Genomic DNA, 19,202 nt, shown 5'->3' with positions numbered 1-19,202 from the left:
AAAATGGCAGCCACACGCTCACCCCGGTAACACAATGCATCAGTTACCCAGCATTATGAGGCAACACATGCAGCACACAACTTCTCCACACATGGAAGCAGAGTCCCGTACGTCCTGAGAAATTCCCCACAAGCCTTCCCAGAGGGTAGAACATCATTTAACGCACGAAAACGGGAGCTTTTTCAAATAGCACTTTTCAGGGTGCAAAGTTATTGCTGTCTCAAGGGAAAATAAATCTACCATTTGGGAATAAGTTTCAGGACTAGTTTATGGGCTCTAGGCCTTGCCCATATTTGACCAGGACTCAACCCAGCCAATGCTGGTAACTTCTCAGGAAATTTCATCTGCAGGAGGGAGGTGAGTAACAGGAGGGTGACTGTCATTACCAGTTGGTGAATTTTGTGTCAGTACCACTCTGTAGACTATGCAATCAATCCACAGAAATCTTAGAAATTAACAGTGTCCATGGAGCAATGGATAAGCTAAACACAGTAACAAAGCCTGCCTCCTTTGGGATTCACTGGTGGTGCATTCAGTACCATTAAGGTCTGGATCAACCCACACTGAACTTATTGGTGTAAGTAGAGCTGGGCACAGGCCTCAAGCAGGGTGAACAAGCAGTGTTGCCTGCCCCCATGTGAGGCTTTCCCCTCCACAGAGAAACACAATGCTAACTGGAGCAAGGGCTTGAAAAGCAGAGATTTGAGCTGATGAATTAAACTCCTCCAAAAGCTGATGTGCATAACCCTGAACAAGGCCCCCTTTGTTCACAGGATTTGGCTAAAGCAACTTTTCAGAATTCCAGCTTCTTTTCTGGTCACAGAATAAGGCCAGGCAACACCAAGCAGGGCTGGCATGAAGGAAAACCCACAGGTGGGAAACAATTTGTTATCTGTCCTAGTAGAACAATCTAGAGTTTTGTAAAGATACTCCAGGATGAAGTCAGCCACCCAGTGAAAAAAATAAATCATCAGAGCTTTGTCTATTCATCAATGGAACAACTGGTGAAAGTCCCTAAAACTTCTCCTTGGCTCAAAGGCCCATTCTTAACCCTCTCTAATAGCAATCTTATCTGACTCCTACCTATCCTTTCTTCTGGCTCCATGCCTCAACGCCTACTTCCTGCCTTATCCCCACCTGGCTAAGTCTGGCTGCGTGCCGCCCCTACTCCCTCAGGCTGAAGATGAGTCCCACCACTCCAAGCTAAAACCACCTGTGGATCCCATTGTAAAATATGACAGAAAACAACTGATTATTGGAGACAATGTCCTCCTCCAATCCAAGTGAATACTACAAAGAGCTCTCCTCTTAAAAACTATTTTTAGGGGTGCCTGGGTAGCACAGTTGGTTAACCGTCTGACTTTTGATTACAGCTCAGGTCATGATCTCACGATTTGTGTGAGAGCTCACATCGGGCTCTGTGCTGATAGTGTGGAGCCTGCTTGGGATTCTCTCTCGCTCTCTCTCTTTGCCCCTCCTCCACTCACATGCTCACTCTCTCAAAATAAGCATTAAATAAATACTTTAGTTATATAAATAATGTGTTTGTATGCATTTAATTTTTTTAATGTCAACACAAATTCATCAAAAATTTTTCAAAATTTAAAAAACCCCGCTTCCCTCATTTCACATCCCTCTCTTGGAATAAACACCTTTGTTTGGTGTGTATCATTCCAGTTCTTTTCCTATGTATTTACATATGTATGTATATATACAATACATACATGAAATTTTACTTAAATTTATTTATTTATTTTGAGAGAGAGAGCACAAACAGGGGAGGGATAAAGAGAGAGGGGGAGAGACAGGATCCTAAGCAAACTCTGCACCATCAGCACAGAGCCTGATGCAGGGCTCGAACCCATGAACTGTGAGATCATGACCTGAGCCTAAATCAAGAGTCAGATGCTTAACCAACTAAGCCACCCAGGTGCCCCCAAAGACATTTATATTTTAATAATACCACTTTGAAAGAACTGGAAATAACTTTTAGGATTATCAGTAGTACCCATTTTCTTAAAAAAATGTATTGTTTATTCATATTAGAAATATTTTGAGGTACATGGAATTAAAGAGAATCCTGTCTGTATTGATGCTAATTTTTCCTTACTCACTTGATTTTGTGGTTTCCTGTGTCATTCTTTTGCCCTATTCGTCCTCAATCCAAGGAAGTTTAGAGGCATCTGAAGGTGAAAGAACAATGTGCATTTGTATATAGTTAGCAAAACACATGCACATACCTGACTCTCACTTGGCGTCCTCTTAACCAGATGAAAGAAGGAAAGAAGAGGGTGTTAGCACAAGTGATTCACCCATGCTGCTAGGAAAAGGTGGCGGTGGGATTTGAAATCATATCTTCAGATTCCAAGCCCAAGATTCTAGCCATGACAGGCTATAAAGAACTAGACTGTTACGTAATGCAGTGGTTTTGATTTTTTTTATTTTTTTAAATTAATTTTTTGGTGGTTTTTAAATATGTCCTATAAATTCTTGTACATTTCTCCCTCTCTTCAAATGGTAGAATCTAATTCGCCTTCCTTTGAATATGGCCTGCATTCAGTGATTCATTTCTAGCAAACTCAGCTGTAATTGATGCTGTGTAATTGGTTCCAAAACTACATCATAAAAAGGATACAGCTTCTGCCTTGGCTCTCAGAATGTTCACCCTGAGAACCAAGGCACCATGTTGTAAGGAAGCCCAGATATGAGTGTTCCAACTGACAGCACCAGCTAGGCCCTCAGCCAACAGCCAACATCAATGAATCTATTGACCATTCTAACCCCTTCAAGTATTCTAGATGAAGCCCCAGAGACAGAGGTACAGAGACAAGCCATCTCCTCTGTATCCCATCTATATTTCTGACCCACAATAACAATGAAAGCTAATAATTATTGTTGCCTTAAGACACTAAGATTTGGGTAATTTATCATACAGCAATATATAATGAATATAGGTAACATCCTCAGATACATTCAGTGAGGACTGAGACCTTCAACTCTTTGAGGACAGAAATACAAATTCCCACAGATGTATGTAATAGAGATATTTGATCACCAGTCCTCTACGGACCCATCTTTCCAACTTGATCTTTTTACTCACACTATAATCACTGCCCTTTTCTTTAAGGGCTGGTTAAAAAAAACACTGCTTTCCTGAAATACCCCCAGGATCTCCCCCTCCAATTTACCTGAAACTCTCTCAGACACTGAACTGCCATAATCCTAGCTACCAGTTGTTGAGTACCTACTACGTACCAAAAAAAAAAAATTTTTTTAATTTTCAAGTTAGCTAACATATAGTATAGTCTTGGCTTCAGGAGTAGATTCCAGTGATTCATCACTTACATATAACACCCAGTGTTCATCCCAACAAGTGCCCTCCTCAATGCCCATCACCCATTTTACCCACCCCCATCAACCCTCAGTTTGTTCTCTGTATTTAAGAGTCTCTTATGGTTTGCCTCCTTCTCTGTTTTTATCTTATTTTTCTGTCACTTCCCTCCCCTTCCCCTATTGTTGTCTGTTCAGTTTCTCAAATTCCACATATGAGTGAAATCATGGTATCTGTCTTTTTCTGACTGGCTTAATTTAGCATAATACCCTCCAGTTCATTTCATGTTGTTGCAGATGGCAAGATTTCATTCCTTTTCATCACCGAGTAGTATTCCATTGTATATATCTACCACATCTTCTTTATCCATTCATCAGCTGATGGACATTTGGGATCTTTCCATAATTTGGCTATTGTTGATAGCTCTGCTATAAACATTGGGGTGCATGTGTCCCTTCGAATCAGCACTGCTGTATCCTTTGGATAACTTCCTAGTAGTGCAATTACTGGGCTGTAGGGTAATGCTGCTTTTAATTTTTTGAGGAAACTCCACACTGTTTTCCAGAGTGGCTGCACCACTTACTAAGTACCAGTTATTGAGTACCTTATCACAGTTCCTGTGATAAGGCTTTATTTACATCATAGGGTCTCAACCTTGACTACACATTAGAATCAATCTCTTGGGAAACCTTAGAATCCCAGATCCCAGGCCACACCCTAGACCAATTATATCAGAATCTCTAGGGGTGGGACTTAGGTATCACTCCACAGGTGATTTCAAAGTGCATCCAAAGCTAAAAATCATTCTTCACGTGTATTATCTCTCCTCCTTGAAGAAACTCTTCTGGGTGGGTGTTTTTAGGAAGAAGAGGCTCAGAGAATATACACGGTTGAGCTAGAGCACAAAAGTCTAAGTAATTGAACCCTATGGCTTCCAGGCTGTAAGCCTCCTTACTTTGGTTAATTGCTTACACATCTTACCTCTCCTGGCATCCGCTTGCTGCTGAAGGATAGAAGACTGTAAGCTGCCACTGGGTGCCCGACCCGGGCAATGCACACTGCAAGCCCTTAGTAAACATTAACGATGCCTTCCTTATATGCCCCATTTCCTGGATTCCTACTTGTTGAAGACTGAAGGAAGAAAGGGCTCACTCTGGCCTCTAGAATCAGAGCAAATGATTTCAAAATCTAGAGATGATGGAGATGGAGATAATGGAGTTAGTAGGGCTGGGGCAGAGAAAGAGAGAGTTGTGCAACAAACTCAATCTTGGTTTAGATCAGATTTAAAAGATCCCAGGGCCAAGTGCTCACTAAGGGGAAGCAACTGAAAGAAACCTTAGAAATCAGCTAAGATAAACCTCTCATGTTGAAGGCAGAAAAAAAATCTGAGGCCCAGAAAGGATGAATAATTTGCAGAATAGCATAGCTGTTAGATAAAGCTGGCAGGAAACCCAGCCTCAGGAGTCTCAAAGCAAGGATCTCTTGAGTGTTTCATGGTCCCATTTTTGTGAACACGATATGTGAAAATATCTACTAAAATATACTTTCATTGATTTTTCAAAAAAAAACAATTTCGATTACATCAGAGGTGTACTTCACTGCACCATGTACTCAATTTGAAATTGTTTGGTCGAGGGGCGTCTGGGTGGCTCAGCCTGTTAAGCAGCCGACTTCGGCTCAGGTCATGATCTCACGGTCCGTGAGTTCAAGCCCCGAGTCGGGCTCTGTGCTGACAGCTCAGAGCCTGGAGCCTGTTTCAGATTCTGTGTCTCCCTCTCTCTGACCCTCCCCCGTTCACGCTCTGTCTCTCTCTGTCTCAAAAATAAATAAACGTTAAAAAAAATTTAAAAAAAAAAAGAAATTGTTTGGTCGATTTTCAAGCAAAAGCAAAAGATGTTTAAAAACTGATTCAAGGGGCGCCTGGGTGGCTCAGTCGGTTAAGCGGCCGACTTCGGCTCAGGTCATGATCTCGCGGTCCGTGAGTTCGAGCCCCGCATCAGGCTCTGTGCTGACAGCTCAGAGCCTGGAGCCTGTTTCAGATTCTGTGTCTCCCTCTCTCTGACCCTCCCCCATTCATGCTCTGTCTCTCTCTGTCTCAAAAATAAATAAACATTAAAAAAAAATTTAAAAAAAAAAAAAAACTGATTCAACTTGGGGCGCCTGGGTGGCTCAGTCGGTTGAGCGTCCAACTTCAGCCCAGGTCATGATCTCACGGTCCGTGGGTTCAAGCCCTGCATCGGGCTCTGTGCTGACAGCTCGGAGCCCAGAGCCTGTTTCAGATTCTGTGTCTCCCTCTCTCTCTGACCCTCCCCTGTTCATGCTCTGTCTCTCTCTGTCTCAAAAATAAATAAACATTAAAAAAAAAAAAAAAAAAACTGATTCACCTTTCTTTTGGGACTTACAAAATGCTCACTCCACCTCCTAAGAAGTTTACGGAATATATATGTTACATTTAGAACTCTTTAATAGAACATACAGATCCCCAATCCTTGCAATGATTCACAAAATTAATAACTTACAATGACTAAGAAACATTGTATAGGGAAGTAACTGTTATTAAAACTGGCTTCAGATTCTGCCTCCAGAACAAGGTTAATAATTTTTTTTTTTTTAGTGGATGGTAAAGTTATAGGAAATGCTGTATAAATGCATTTATCTTTAACTGTTTTTATCCATTTTTAGAGCTTTAAACACATAGAAAAGCTCAAAAAACATACATAGTGATATCACTCACCACCCAGAGACAGCTGCCATGGACACTGTGGCCTATTTTCTTTTTTTAAAACACAAATCAGATCCTCCTGTTTTGTAGTCTACTTTTCTTACTTAGTAACTTACTCTAGCCATATCAATAAATATATTTCTACAAGATAAATGTAACTTGAGAAAGAAATTGTAATCAACTCTACTCAAAGACCCCCACAATCCAAAAACTCAATAAGAAATAAGGCAGCCATAAGAAATCAAAGAAGCCATACAAGCATGCAGAGAGGATACATGTGTCAGAGGCGCTGATAAACATTCACAAAGTTTAAATACTCCTAAGTTTGCTTTATGATTAGTATCTTTTATAATCATTCTACATTTATTCATTTTTGCCATTTCATCTGTAGGTTCATGACTAAAACTGCCAATGTCAAACCATAGGACAATCAGAAAACTATAGCAGGACACCACCAACAAAGAAAACAGAAATTCTAGGATGACACCTTTTTTTTTTTTAATTTTGTTTACTGTTTCTTTTTGAGACACAGAGAGAGACACAGAGTGCAAGCAGGGGTGGGGGCAGAGAGAGAGGGAGACACAGAATCAGAAGCAGGCTCCAGGCTCTGAGCTGTCAGCACAGGGCTCGAACTTACAAATGGCGAGTTCATGACCTGAGCCGAAGTCTGACACTCAACCGACTGAGCCACCCAGGTGCCCCTAGGATTAATCCCTTTAAGAAAAGCAGGAAGTATTTTCAGTAAAAAGCAAAGATGTTTAAAAATGCTTTTAGATATGGTAAATATAAAAATATATAAACCTTGGTTTTTTGAGCATAATTCATTCCGGAAACATGCCTGTAATTCAAAGCACTTCTATATCAAAGTAAATTTTAAGAACCATTGGCTCAGTTGTGATCATGTGACATCCAGCATCACATACAAATTGTATTGCAAGACATCACTCGTTTAATGAGTTAAAATTTATTAGAAATGTTTGCTGATCGGGGCACGCAGGTGGCTCAGTTGGTTAAGCATTGACTTCGGCTCAGGTCATGATCTCAGCTCAGGTCATGATCTCGTGGTTTATGAGCTCGAGCTCAGTGTCGGGCTCTGTGCTGACAGCTCAGAGTCTGGAGCCTGTTTCAGATTCTGTGTCTCCCTCTCTCTCTGCCCCTCCCCTGCTCACGCTCTGCCTCTCTCTGTCTTTCAACAATAAATAAACATTAAAAAAAAATTTTTTAAAGAAAGAAATGTTTGTTCATCTTGTGGAACACCCACAGAACAAGTTACTCATAATCCAAGGTTTTACTATACACTGGAATATTACTCGGCCATCAAAAAGAATGAAATCTTGGGGCACCTGGGTGGCTCAGTCAGTTAAGTGTGCAACTTCAGTTCAAGTCATGATCTCACAGTTCATGGGTTCAACTCCCACATCAGGCTCTGTGCTGACAGCTCAGAGCCTACAGCCTGCTTTGGATTCTGTGTCTCCCTCTCTCTGCCCCTCCCCTGCTCATGCTCTCTCTCAAAAATAAATAAATGTTAAAAAAAAAAAAAGAATGGAATCTTGCCATGCAATGACATGGATGGAGCTAGAATGTATTAGGCTAAGCTAAATAAGTCAATTGTAGAAAGACAAATACCATATGATTTCACTCATATGTGGAATTTAAGAAACAAAACAGATGAACACATGGGAAGGGAGGAGGGGAAAGAAGAGATGAAACAAACCACAAGAGATTCAACCATAGGGAACAAACTGAAGGTTGATGGAGGCAGGTGGGTAGGGGATGGGCTAGATGGGTACCAAGTAAGGAAGGCAGGTGTTGTGATGAGCACTGGGTGTTATAAGTGACGAATCAGTGAATTCTACTCCTGAAACCAATATTGCACTACACATTAACTGACTAGACTTTAAATTTAAAAAAGGGGGGAGGGGGATTGCTTTTAGCACCCTCCAAATTAAAAAGAAATCCTTCATACAAACAAGTACTCAACTGAACTAAAGTCCCCTCAGGAAAAGCTCCAGAGTGGCAGGCATCTGCTGGTTGTCGTACCCAACCCTCCTTCCTCTGGCTTTCCTCTAGGAAACTCCTTTATGTCCATAGACTTAGCTAATGTCAGCTTATCCCCTGACCCAGGTGCGCATGTGGTTTAGGCCTGTCAACTCAGAGACCTGCACCCTCCAGACCACAGTACAGGAGGTGCACATCTTTTCAGACCACCGAGAGTCAGGCATAGATTTCTGTTTGAACTGTTGGAGAAAAGAAACTTTTCTGTTAGACTTAAAGTTGTGAGCCCTCAAAACCTAAAGTTCCTGGCAGCCATCTTGTCCCTACAAAGGTACAATCTGCATAATCCAACCCAGAAGAATGGGAAGAAACTAAGTCCTATTGGATCCATCCCCCAACTTTTTAGTTAAATGAGCCAGTACATTCCCTTTTTTGTTTAGCTTTGTTTAAGCCACATGGAGTTGAGCTATCACTTGCAGCCAAAGGGTCTTGATGGGTGAAACCTGTCAGCAAAGCAAAATGTAGACAACCCACCTGGCAGTTATGAGCTCTCTAGTCTAGTTTCATCTCTAACAATGACTCAGGGGAGACCTTGGGCAAGTTGTTTTTAACTGGTCCTGAGTTTCAAAATAGAATTCTGTATTTTCTTGGGATTTCCTTAGAGGTAACACTGCATTTAAGTCCTTTGTTCTGGTAGCAAAGGACCCCCTCACACCCTTTGAAGGTGTATGAAGCACAGCAAAACCTGAAACTTTCTCTTTAGCTTTAGAATTCCCTTAGTGGTTTTTCTTGGTTGTCTTGTTTTAATCATTCTTCTTTTTTTCTTTAGTTTATTTATTTTGAGAGAGAGGGAGAGAGACTATCCCAAGCAGGCTCCGCACTGTCAGCACAGAGCCCTATGCAGGGCTCAAACTCATGCACTGTGAGATCATGACCTGAGCGGAAATCAAGAGTCGTAAGGCTTAACTGACTGAGCCACCCAGGTGCCCCACCTCAAACCTCAGCATTTTTTAAATGTGTGGCAAACCCGTATCAGTGCTTTAACATGAGTTTTATGAAACACTACAAATCTATTCAAGTCATTTAAATGGCTTAATAAAAGATAAATTATTCAAGTTTATACATGGAAACCAGAGTTCTAACATTGTGCTAAAGGAATCAAAAGACAAAATCTTTGAGAGAGAACTTTGCAGGGTGGAGGGAACACTACACACACACACACACACACACACACACACACTCTTACACATACATAATTTTTTTTTAATTCCAGTACAGTTAACATACAATGTTAAATTTGTTATGGGTGTACAATATAGTGATTGAACAATTTCATATATTACTCAGGGCTCATCAAGATAAGTATACTCTTGGCGCTCCTGGGTGGCTGTTAAGCGTCCAACTTCAGCTCAGGTCATGATCTTGTGGTGAGTTTGAGCCCCACATCGGGCTTGCCGCTGTTAGCCTGTCAGTGCAGAGCCTGCTTCAGATCCTCTGTCTCCCTCTCTTTGCCCCTCCCCTGCTTGTGCTCTCCCCAAAATAAATATATTTATTAAAAAAGATAAGTATACTCGTCATCCCCATCACCTATTTCACCTATTTCACCCATCCCCCAACGCCCTCCCCTCTGGTAACCATTTGTTTGTTCTCTGTAGTTAAGAGTCTCTACAGTTAAGAGTCTGTTTTTTTTGTCTCTTTTGTTCTCTGATCATTTGTTTTGTTTCTTAAATTCCACATATGTGTGAGATCATATGGTATTTGTCTTCTCTTTGACTTACTCGCTTAGCTTATTTCGCTTACCGTAACACTCTCTAGCTCGTTCCCCGTTGTTGCGCTTCGTTTTCCTTAAGTAGAGGGGTTGGTCTGCTATATGCAGACTGCCTCCTCTACCTCTTCACCTACTGCAACCGCTACTGCTACAGCCCGTTCTCCTTTGACACCCCTCTTCCGTCAAAACTGACGTTCCTACTCCCATTCCTCCCATTCTTTCTTAACAGGATATTATTTGCAAATCCCTTTATGGTTTCTACAATATTTCCATTTGTATCTTCTTTTTTTAAAAAACTGACACTGGGGCTCCTGGGTTGCTCAGTCAGTTAAGCGTCTGACTTCAGTTCAGGGCACGATCTCCCAGTTTGTGAGTTCAAGCCATGCATCCGGCTCTGTGTTGACAGTTCAGAGCCTGGAGCCTGCTTCAGATTCTTGTGTCTCCCTCTCTCTGTCCCTCTCCCCAACTTGTGCTCTCTTTCTCTCTCTCTCAAAAATAAACATTAAAAAAAAAACTGACACTTAGAATAGCCCTATGAATCATGGACCATGAAGCATGAGTTCAAAGAAGTTAATAGGAAACAACAGGTTGCAAACCTATGTCCTCTGACACCAAATCCACTGTCTAGTCCGTATCCTCTGTCCAGCAGTGTTCTATCCCTGACACTCAGCTTCCTGTGGAAAGAGCCTAGGGCTGTGTTACTCGTGATAGGTAAGACTTATTCTTCTCACTCCCACCCCTCAATCCAACTCCACTAGGGGCCAAAGAAGGGCAGGCGGCAGGAGGCGAGGCCTAAATGAAATGTTACTTCAAAAAAAAAAAAAAAAAAATGCGTACCTTGTCCCTGCAGCCGGGAGCCTTTGAAGTACACAGATTGGAAGGGATCAAAGTAAAGTGTCAGTTCTCTATCAAATGGTGGGAGGTTTCTTTGCAATGAAATTTGAGTGAACTACTTGGACCAAGTTCAGAAACACCAAGGCCAAATTTTCTAGCCAGCCATTATGTGAAAACTGTTTGAGGAGCTCATGTATTCTCCAAATTGCTAACAACAGTGAAGAACGCTATAGCCAAAAATCAAAATATAATGCATAAACTGTTGTCGGAAAGGAATTAATAAGGATTATGGGCAACTCCTCCCTACTATCCCAAACTGTATCTTTATTTATAAGTTAAATTATAAATTAAAATTACAAATTAAAATAGCCCGGAGAAAGCAGAGTTGATTTCCACTAGTAGATACTATAGCATTGAACTTACATGGAGAAGTAGTGATTTTCTTTAAGCCTTGCTGAGAGATAAAAGACATAATTAATAGGCTCTGACAGCATTATTCATAAAACAATAAGAAACAGGAAGGCATAGGGGAAAAGACCACAAAACTGTCCAGCACCACATGGCCTTTGACAACACATTTGGGAATTTCTGTACCCAGGCATCCCTAGAAGGTCAGAATTCAAGTCAAATCCAGTTGAAAGCTAAGATTTCAAAGAAAGCTTCTCTTCTTGCATTTCTGCACTAATTCTGAGTTACGAGAATTACACAGTGCAGGGATGAGGTTTGAGGGCCAGAGCTCTTCTTCCTCTGGACCAAACCCAAACTGATGGCTTTAAAGCAGTTCAGAACCCTGGGTGAGGCACGGAGGGCCTAGGCCCCACTCCACTCCTCAGCTGGCAGGTCACTGTCCTGTATCCATCTCCCACCCCCATTCACAAGCTCCCTCCTCCACTTCCCACAGGTTTTCAAGCACTGCCAAACTGGTTGTCAAAGGGCTCTACAAACAGCCTAATTCCATAGCTAGCCCCCCTCCCCACTATGTACAGAAAGGGAAAGAAATAAAAGGGCACTTTGTTCATTTTTTTAGGCTCAAAGGGGACACCACTAAACCCTAAGTTCCTGGTGTGTTTTGTTTCTTTACAGCAATCAGGAGCTGAAAATGCTCTGAGCTAGTTGAGCAATGAGCTACAATGCACCCTCCAAAGACCCATGGATGCTTCATTAGAAAAGGCTGGCTTAAAATATGGTATGTATCCAGCACTTGACAAAGTACCTACCTTTCACTTCACTAATTCCTCTTCTGGAAATACACCAGAAAAAAATAAAGAAATTTTATGTACACATAAAAATGTTCACTGCACCATTTTTCATGACACAGAAAAATCAGAACTCTAAATACCCAACTATTGGGTTAGCATTGACGGTCATACAGATATTAACAATTGTGTTTGCAAAGACTCTGTAAATGAGTGTGGAAAATGCTCATGATATCATACTATATGAAAAAAAAGCAGGATATGAAACATCAACTAGGAAAAACAATATTGCATAGAATAATGGATCCTGATCTTAACAAGAAAAAAATACTTCCATGTTTCACCATTAACAGTCATGTTTGTTGTAGGGTCTTTGTAAATTATCATATTTTTAAAAATATTTTTAAATGTTTGTTTATTTTTGAGAGACAGAGCATAAGCGGGGGAGGGGTGGGGGGGGGGGGGGGAGGGAGTACACAGAATCTGAAGCAGGCTCCAGGCTCTGGACTGTCAGCACAGAGCTCAACACAGGGTTCAAACCCACGAACTGCGAGATCACGACCTGAGCCAAAGTCGGACGCTCACCCAACTGAGCCACCCAGGCGCCTCGTAAATTATCATATTAAGAAAGCTCCCTTCTATTTCAATTTCTTAATTGAAATTGAATTAGATGACATGACATTAAACATTTTAACACACTTTCTCTGCATGTGATATGATCTTTCACCATTAATTTGTTAATATGATGAATTTTCTAATGTTAAATCAACCCTGCAATTCCAGGATGAATCCAATTTGTTCACAATATATTGTCTTTATTTTATTTAGGTTTTGTTTTGTTTTATTTTGAGAGACAGAGCGAGCTGGGGAGGGGCAGAGAGAGAGAGTGAGAGAATCCCAAGCAGGCTCCACACAGCCAGAGCATAGCCTGATGTGGCAACAGGCTCCTCGTACTCACAAACCAGGAGATCATGACCCGAGCCAAATTCTACAGTCTGACGGTTAACTGAGCCACCCAGGCACCCGTGTGTGTATTGTCTTTTTAATACACTGATGATTTAGTTTGCTCATGTTTTATGATTTTTTCAGGTATATTCCCAAGTTTGGCCTATAATAATTTCCATTTTTAATATTGTTCTCAAGACTTTTTTGCATTGAGACTACAGCTTTATAATATGCATCTCTATCCCCTAGAAGGATTTATGCAAGTTTGAAATTATCTTTTTCTTGAATGTTTGGTAAAACTTGCCCATAAACCCATCTAAGCCTAGACCTTCCTTTACGGAGAAAATTTTGGCTACTGGCTTATTTTATTTAAAAAAATACAGAATTGGGGAGCCTGGATTAGGATTGAACACTTGATTTCAGCTGGGGTCATGACCTCACAGTTTGTGGATTCAAGCCCCTTGTCAGGCTCTGTGCTGACAGCGAGAGGCATGGTTGGGATTCTCTCTCCCTCTGCCCCTCCACTGCGTGCGTGTGTGTGTGTGTGTGTGTGTGTGTGTGTGTGTGCGCGCGCACGTTTTCTCTCTCTCAAACTTTAAAAAACATAAGTAAAATAAAAATTATAGGATGATTTAGCCTTTCTATTTTTTTTAATTTAGTTTTGTTAAGTTATATTTCTTTAGTAACTCATTTACTCTAAGCTTTCAAATGTTTTAGCATAAATTAGCTCATAATATATAGTCTTTTTAGTCCTAAAACATCTGCTTTTCCATTCCTAATACGTTTATTTGTACTGCTCTCTTCTATGCAAATCAATCTCACATGTTTATCAATATCACTAGCTTTTACAAATGAGCCAAAATTTGTCATTATTAATCCTCTCCATTGACTAACATGAAATTATTACTATTACTCTTTTCTATTTTGAGTCTATATTGCACCTTTTTTCAAATTTTCTAACTTCAACATTTAGTTAACTTTCAGGTTTTCTAATATAGGCATTTATACATACGTTAGCTGTTTTCCCCAACCCTGAATCTTGACCCATAGTATTCCTCTAGTTAAAAATATTTTCTGGTTTCCATTAGAATTTCTTCTTTGATCCAAAGTTCATTTTGAAATATTTCCATACTTATTCATAGTTATATTTTTGTCAGCATCTAGCTTAATTGCATTGTGGTCACAGATCTGGTCTGGATGATGCCAATTATTTACTAATTATTAAGGCTTGCCTGATGTCAAAGTTTGAAGTCACTTTTTATAAATATTCTATGTGTGTTTGAAAAAAAATGTGTATTCTGCAGTTTCGAGATACAGTGATCTTCACATCTATCAACTCAAACTTATTCAAACTATACTGCTCAAATCTTGTATTTGGTCACTGATCTTTTCCCCACTTTATCAAGTACTAAGGAAATATATTAAAATCTCAGTAGGAATACAGTTGACCTTTGAACAATGTGGGAGTTAAGGGTGTCAACACCCTACACAGTTGAAAATCCATATATAACTTTGACTCCCCCCAAAAACTAATAGCCTGCTGCTGAACTATAGTCTTACAGGTAACATAGTCGATTAACACATATTTCATGTGTTATATGTATTACATAGTGTATTCTTACAATCAAGTAAGCTAAAGAAAAGAAAATGTTAACAAAATCATAAAAGAAAATACATTTATAATATTGCACTTACTGAAAAAAATCCGTATGTAGTTGAAACCTGTTCAAGGGTCAACTGTATATGTTTCTCATTACAGTCCTCTCAATTTTTGCTTTATATTGAGCATACAAGTTTACCATTCTGTGCTAAATGGACCAAGTCAGTCAAAGAAAGACAAATCTCATATGATTTCACTCATATGTGGAATTTAAGAAACAAAACAAACAAAGGAAAACAAAAGAGACCAACAAAAAAACCAGACTCTTAATTATAGAGAATGGATGGTTACCAGAGGCTGGGGGGGGGGGGGGGGGGGCGCGAGGGGGGCGGGCGCGAGGGGGGCGGTGAGTGAAGTAGGTGAAGGGGATTAAGAATATACTTATTGTGATGAGCACTGAGTCATGTAAAGAATTGTGGAGTCACTATGTTGTACACCTGAAACTACTTTAACGCTGTATGTTAACTATACTGCAATTAAAATAAAATTTTAAAAGGTTTATCACTCTGATGAGTTGAAACTTTTTAATCAGTATGATCATTTTTGTTTCTGAATATGTTTTCTTGGCATTTAAAGTCGATTTTGCCTGATGTCAATATAGCAAGCTTTCTTTTGGTTTGTAATCACCCATTCATCTTTCTCTATTCCCTATTTAACTTCTCTGTATCCTTATGTTTCAGACATGTCTTTCATAAAGAGTAAATAGTGAATTCATTTTTCATCCAGTGTAACAATCTTTGGTTCCTTCAGATTATACTTACTGATACAATTATATTTATTTCTATACCTTATTTTGTACTTGTTATTTGTCTTACTCATTCTATATCTCTTTTCTCCACTGTTTTGACCTCAAAATTTATTTTTTTCCTCATTTCAACTTTCCCCATTAGCTAGAAAGTTGTTCAGTCTTTTACTAATTTTTAGTTGTTGCCTTAGAAATTTTAACATGCACACTTCACTAACTGAAATCTAAATTTAACCAGTACCTTTAACTTCCTCCAAAACCATGCAGGAACTTTCTAAGATACTAACTCCTTTTACTTCTCCAACGTATGTCATTTATTTTATCTACTTCCCACTGAAGACACTATTATTTTATATAGTATGTGCCTTAACTTACAATTTTTTCCCTTTCTTTGCTCTTCATCATGTTTTGTTTCTAAGACCTTCCATCTGGGAATAATTTTCCTCTGTCTGAAGTGTACCCTTTGAGTGAGGATCCTCTAGAACAAACTGTAAAGTTTCTGTGAAGCCTGCAAAGTCTTTGCTTTCATTTTTTAAAGGTATTGTTAATGGAAATAAACTTATAAACTGACAGTTAATTTCTGTCACTGCAAAAAAGATAGTATTTTTTTTGTCTTCCAGCTTCTATTGTTGCACTATCGGGATAATCCATCGTATCTTTAAAGATAAACGGCCTCTTCTTTCTGACCTTAAGATCTTCTCTATCTTTTATATTCTACAATTTAATTTTATGTGATTTGACTTCATGATTTATGGGCAGTGATGTTTTTTCCTGGTCCTTGAAATTCTCAGGCATTATCTCTTTAAATGGTGTCTCCCCTCATTTTTTTCTCCTCTCTTTCGGAAGCTATAACTAGGGGCCTCTGGGTGGCTCAGTCGGTTAAGCGTCTGACTTCAGCTCAGGTCATGAGCTCACAGTTCGTGGGTTCAAGCCCTATGTTGGGCTCTGTGCTGACAGCTCAGAGCTTGGAACCTGCTTCAGATTCTGTGTCTCCCTCTCTCTCTGCCCCTCCCCTGCTCACATTCTCTCTCTCTCTCTCTCTCAAAAATAAATAAACATTAAAAAAAATGAAACTATAGTTAAACTTATGTTGGATCTGAATTCTCCAACTTCACATTGATTAACCCTTCTTTTGGGTTTTTCATCACTTGCCTCTCTGTATTCCATTGAAAATTTTCTTCAGATGAATCCTTCAGTTGACTACTTCCCTATTCAGCTTGTATTCATCTGTTGTTCAATCCATTCACTGAGTTCTGATTTTCAATTATTCTATATTTTTCAAGTTTTATATCTGGTTCTTTTTCTTTAAAATTTTTGTTAATGTTTATTTATTTATTTTTGAGAGAGAAAGGAGAGGAAGGGCAGAGAGAGAGGGAGACAGAATCCCAAGTAGGCTCCACACCATCAGCACAGAGCCCGATGTGGGGCTCAAACCCACGAACCATGAGAACATGACCTGAGCCAAACCAAGAGTCGGATACTTAACTGACTGAACCACCCCGGCATCCCTATATCTGGCTCTTTTTCAAAGCAGATTGGTTTAGTCTTTACAGTTTCTTGTTCTCAGCTCACATCTTGTTTTCAGTCTTTTTTCTTTTACTATTAAATGACTATTTTCTTTCTAATTGTATTGATAGGGATTCTCTGAAGTCTAGAACAAAATTAGATTCCTCCAAAAGAAAGGGGGAAATTGGCTTCTGTGCAGTATGAGGGACAATTCCAATGCAGGATTTTTTTTTTTTTAAATAGGCTCCACACCCAACATAGGGCTTGAACTCCCAACCCTGAGATTAAGAGTTGCATGCTCTACCAACTGAGCCAGCCAGATGCTCCATAGGAACCCTTCAAATCAAATTTTCATCTTGAGGTTTTTCTGACCACCTAGTTATTGTGATTCTAGATGTGCATCTGTATTAGAGCTGGTTTAGTTTCACAAATTCTCAGCACCAAATATCAAGCATTTGTTCAGAACCATGGTTTTCAATGGGTGAGTTTTCTTACACTCTTAGTTTAAAAGAGAGATGAGTTTTTTCTTTTTTATTCTAATTCAACCTTATATTGAGCAAGACACCTTCTGAATTCCCAGCTTTAAGACCAAAGTCTCCCAAAGACCAAATAACAGATGTCTGCTGTCCCTGTGCCCTCAGGACCATAAAAATAGTCACAAGTCAACAGGTTAAACTGGTTTAGCAAATGTCTTCAAGGAAAAAGCCAGCTTCACTGCAATAGACTTCTCTTCACTTAGCTTTTGTCCTGAATAGTCATTACATTCATACTGGTTCATTGCATCTAAAATACCGTTTTATCCAGCATCTTTAAGTTATTTCAGCCAGAGGGTTAGTAAACTATATTACTAGGAACAGAATTCAATCTTGGGAATGCACGTTTAAAGCCACAGAGGCTTGCAGTATGAAAGCCAATTCAGGATCTGATCTAGCCCAAAAATGTATTAGTTCAGTGCCTGTCACTTTGTAATAACTGTTGATATTTTAAAACTTCCTATATGCCAGGTATTGTGGTAAATATTTTGTAAATATTATTTTATTTAATCCTTACAATGATCCTAAGGGCTAGGGATTCTTATTATCCCCATTTTACAGTAGTACAGAGATGTTAAGTAATTACCTAAGGTCCACAGCTATCTAGTGACAACACTAGAATTTACACTTGAAAAAATCTAACTCCAAAGAATGCACTTTTGTTTTAAAGGTTGCACTCTTAAGATCCATGTAATTTGCTTCTCAATAAATAACGTAAGAGAGGGAAAGAGGGCAAGACTAGGAGAGATAGCATGCACTACTAGATATGATAGAGTCCTAATGAAATCCAGACTCAGCCACTTATAAGCCTTTCCACTTCCCTGTGCTCAGGTCAGGGTTGGCATATTTCCATCATTTTTTATATATTCCTGCATTTTAAAAAAGTGGGCACAAAGGGCTGATTAGAAATGAAGACTGCATTGATAAAACAACACCCAAAGGAATGACTGGTAATTAGATTTCAACTCTCAGTGGCCATTAATCTTGCAATCTAGCCCAATATTAACACCTCTGATTACATTTGAAGACTTTTCCTGGTGAAAACTCTAACAGATTTTTTTTTATTCTACAATTCTAATTTTATCCACTATGTGTAGGTCTAACATCCAAAAAACCTTGATTCAGACTAATAGTCTCTAAACTGGAAATTTCCAAACTTTTTAAATATTGAAAATGGACTTCAGAATAGTTCTGCTCCCCATTCCTTCATATATAAGGATGTCCAATATCTAATTTCAGAAAAGGCATTCCCAGAGAAGGGCAGATCTCCCAGTTCTCCTGAGTTCATCCTACCCTCTTCTTGTGTGCACTTACCCACCCAATAATGAAAGAAGGGAGCTTAGTGATCACAGGGAATGTGTTGGGATTCTCATCTTCGCCTGCTGCGTTCCCTACCCCTTCCACTCAGCAATGATTATAGCTCCAACAGAAGATCTACCTTCAACTGGTCAATTAAAGCTCCGGTCAACATTACCTCTCATTCCCAACAAGGGTAAGCAGGGAAGTTGCTCCCCTTTTTGTGCCCAAAAATAAGAGTCAAGGAGGCTTTAAGGTGCAAAAGGTTGTAACTGTTCGCAATTTATGAATCAAGTAACTCAAGAGTATGTTCTGAGCCATACTATAGGCCCTATAGTTACTGAGGGGATGGAGAGATGCCTAAACATAACACCAGTCATTAAGAAACTAACAATCTAAGGGCACCTGGCTGGCTCAGTTGGTAAGCATGCAACTCTTGATCTTGGGGTCGTGAGTTCAAGCCTCATGTGGACAGCACACATTACTTAAAAATTAAATTAAAATTAAAATTAAAAAAAAAAAAGAAAAGAAAAGAAACTGACAATCCAGATGGGAAAACAGGGCATACCTAGAAAGAGGAAAGATTGATAGAAAACCTACCCTGGAAAGGGCAGGATATATGAAAGATGGCAAATGAAGCATACTGTAGGAGTCCAAAAAAGGAAACCAAG

At 39.6% G+C, this 19,202-nt stretch overlaps 1 protein-coding gene and 1 long non-coding RNA gene across 8 annotated transcripts in view; one reads left to right on the top strand and one right to left on the bottom strand.

The window, feature by feature from the left end:
- PLCH1 (phospholipase C eta 1) overlaps positions 1-19,202 on the bottom strand; it is a 218,498-nt gene that overhangs the window by 186,111 nt on the left and 13,185 nt on the right. The window contains exon 2 of one of the 7 annotated variants that reach the window (XM_078432224.1): positions 2,115-2,183. The exons of the other annotated variants lie outside the window; for them this stretch is intronic. The gene's annotated coding sequence lies outside the window, so the exon portion shown is untranslated. The remainder of the gene's footprint in view (positions 1-2,114; positions 2,184-19,202) is intronic. 7 annotated transcript variants of the gene reach the window in all.
- LOC132683285 (uncharacterized) lies at positions 83-11,874 on the top strand. Its single transcript, XR_009612147.2, has 3 exons — positions 83-357; positions 774-873; positions 11,734-11,874. It is a non-coding gene; the product is annotated as an uncharacterized LOC132683285 (long non-coding RNA).

Source organism: Panthera onca, chromosome C2, assembly GCF_046562875.1.
Source record: "Panthera onca isolate mPanOnc1 chromosome C2, mPanOnc1 haplotype 2, whole genome shotgun sequence".
Lineage (NCBI taxonomy): Eukaryota > Metazoa > Chordata > Mammalia > Carnivora > Felidae > Panthera > Panthera onca.
The sequence above is the reverse complement of the archived record's forward strand: the minus strand, read 5'-3'. Positions and strand labels throughout refer to the sequence as shown.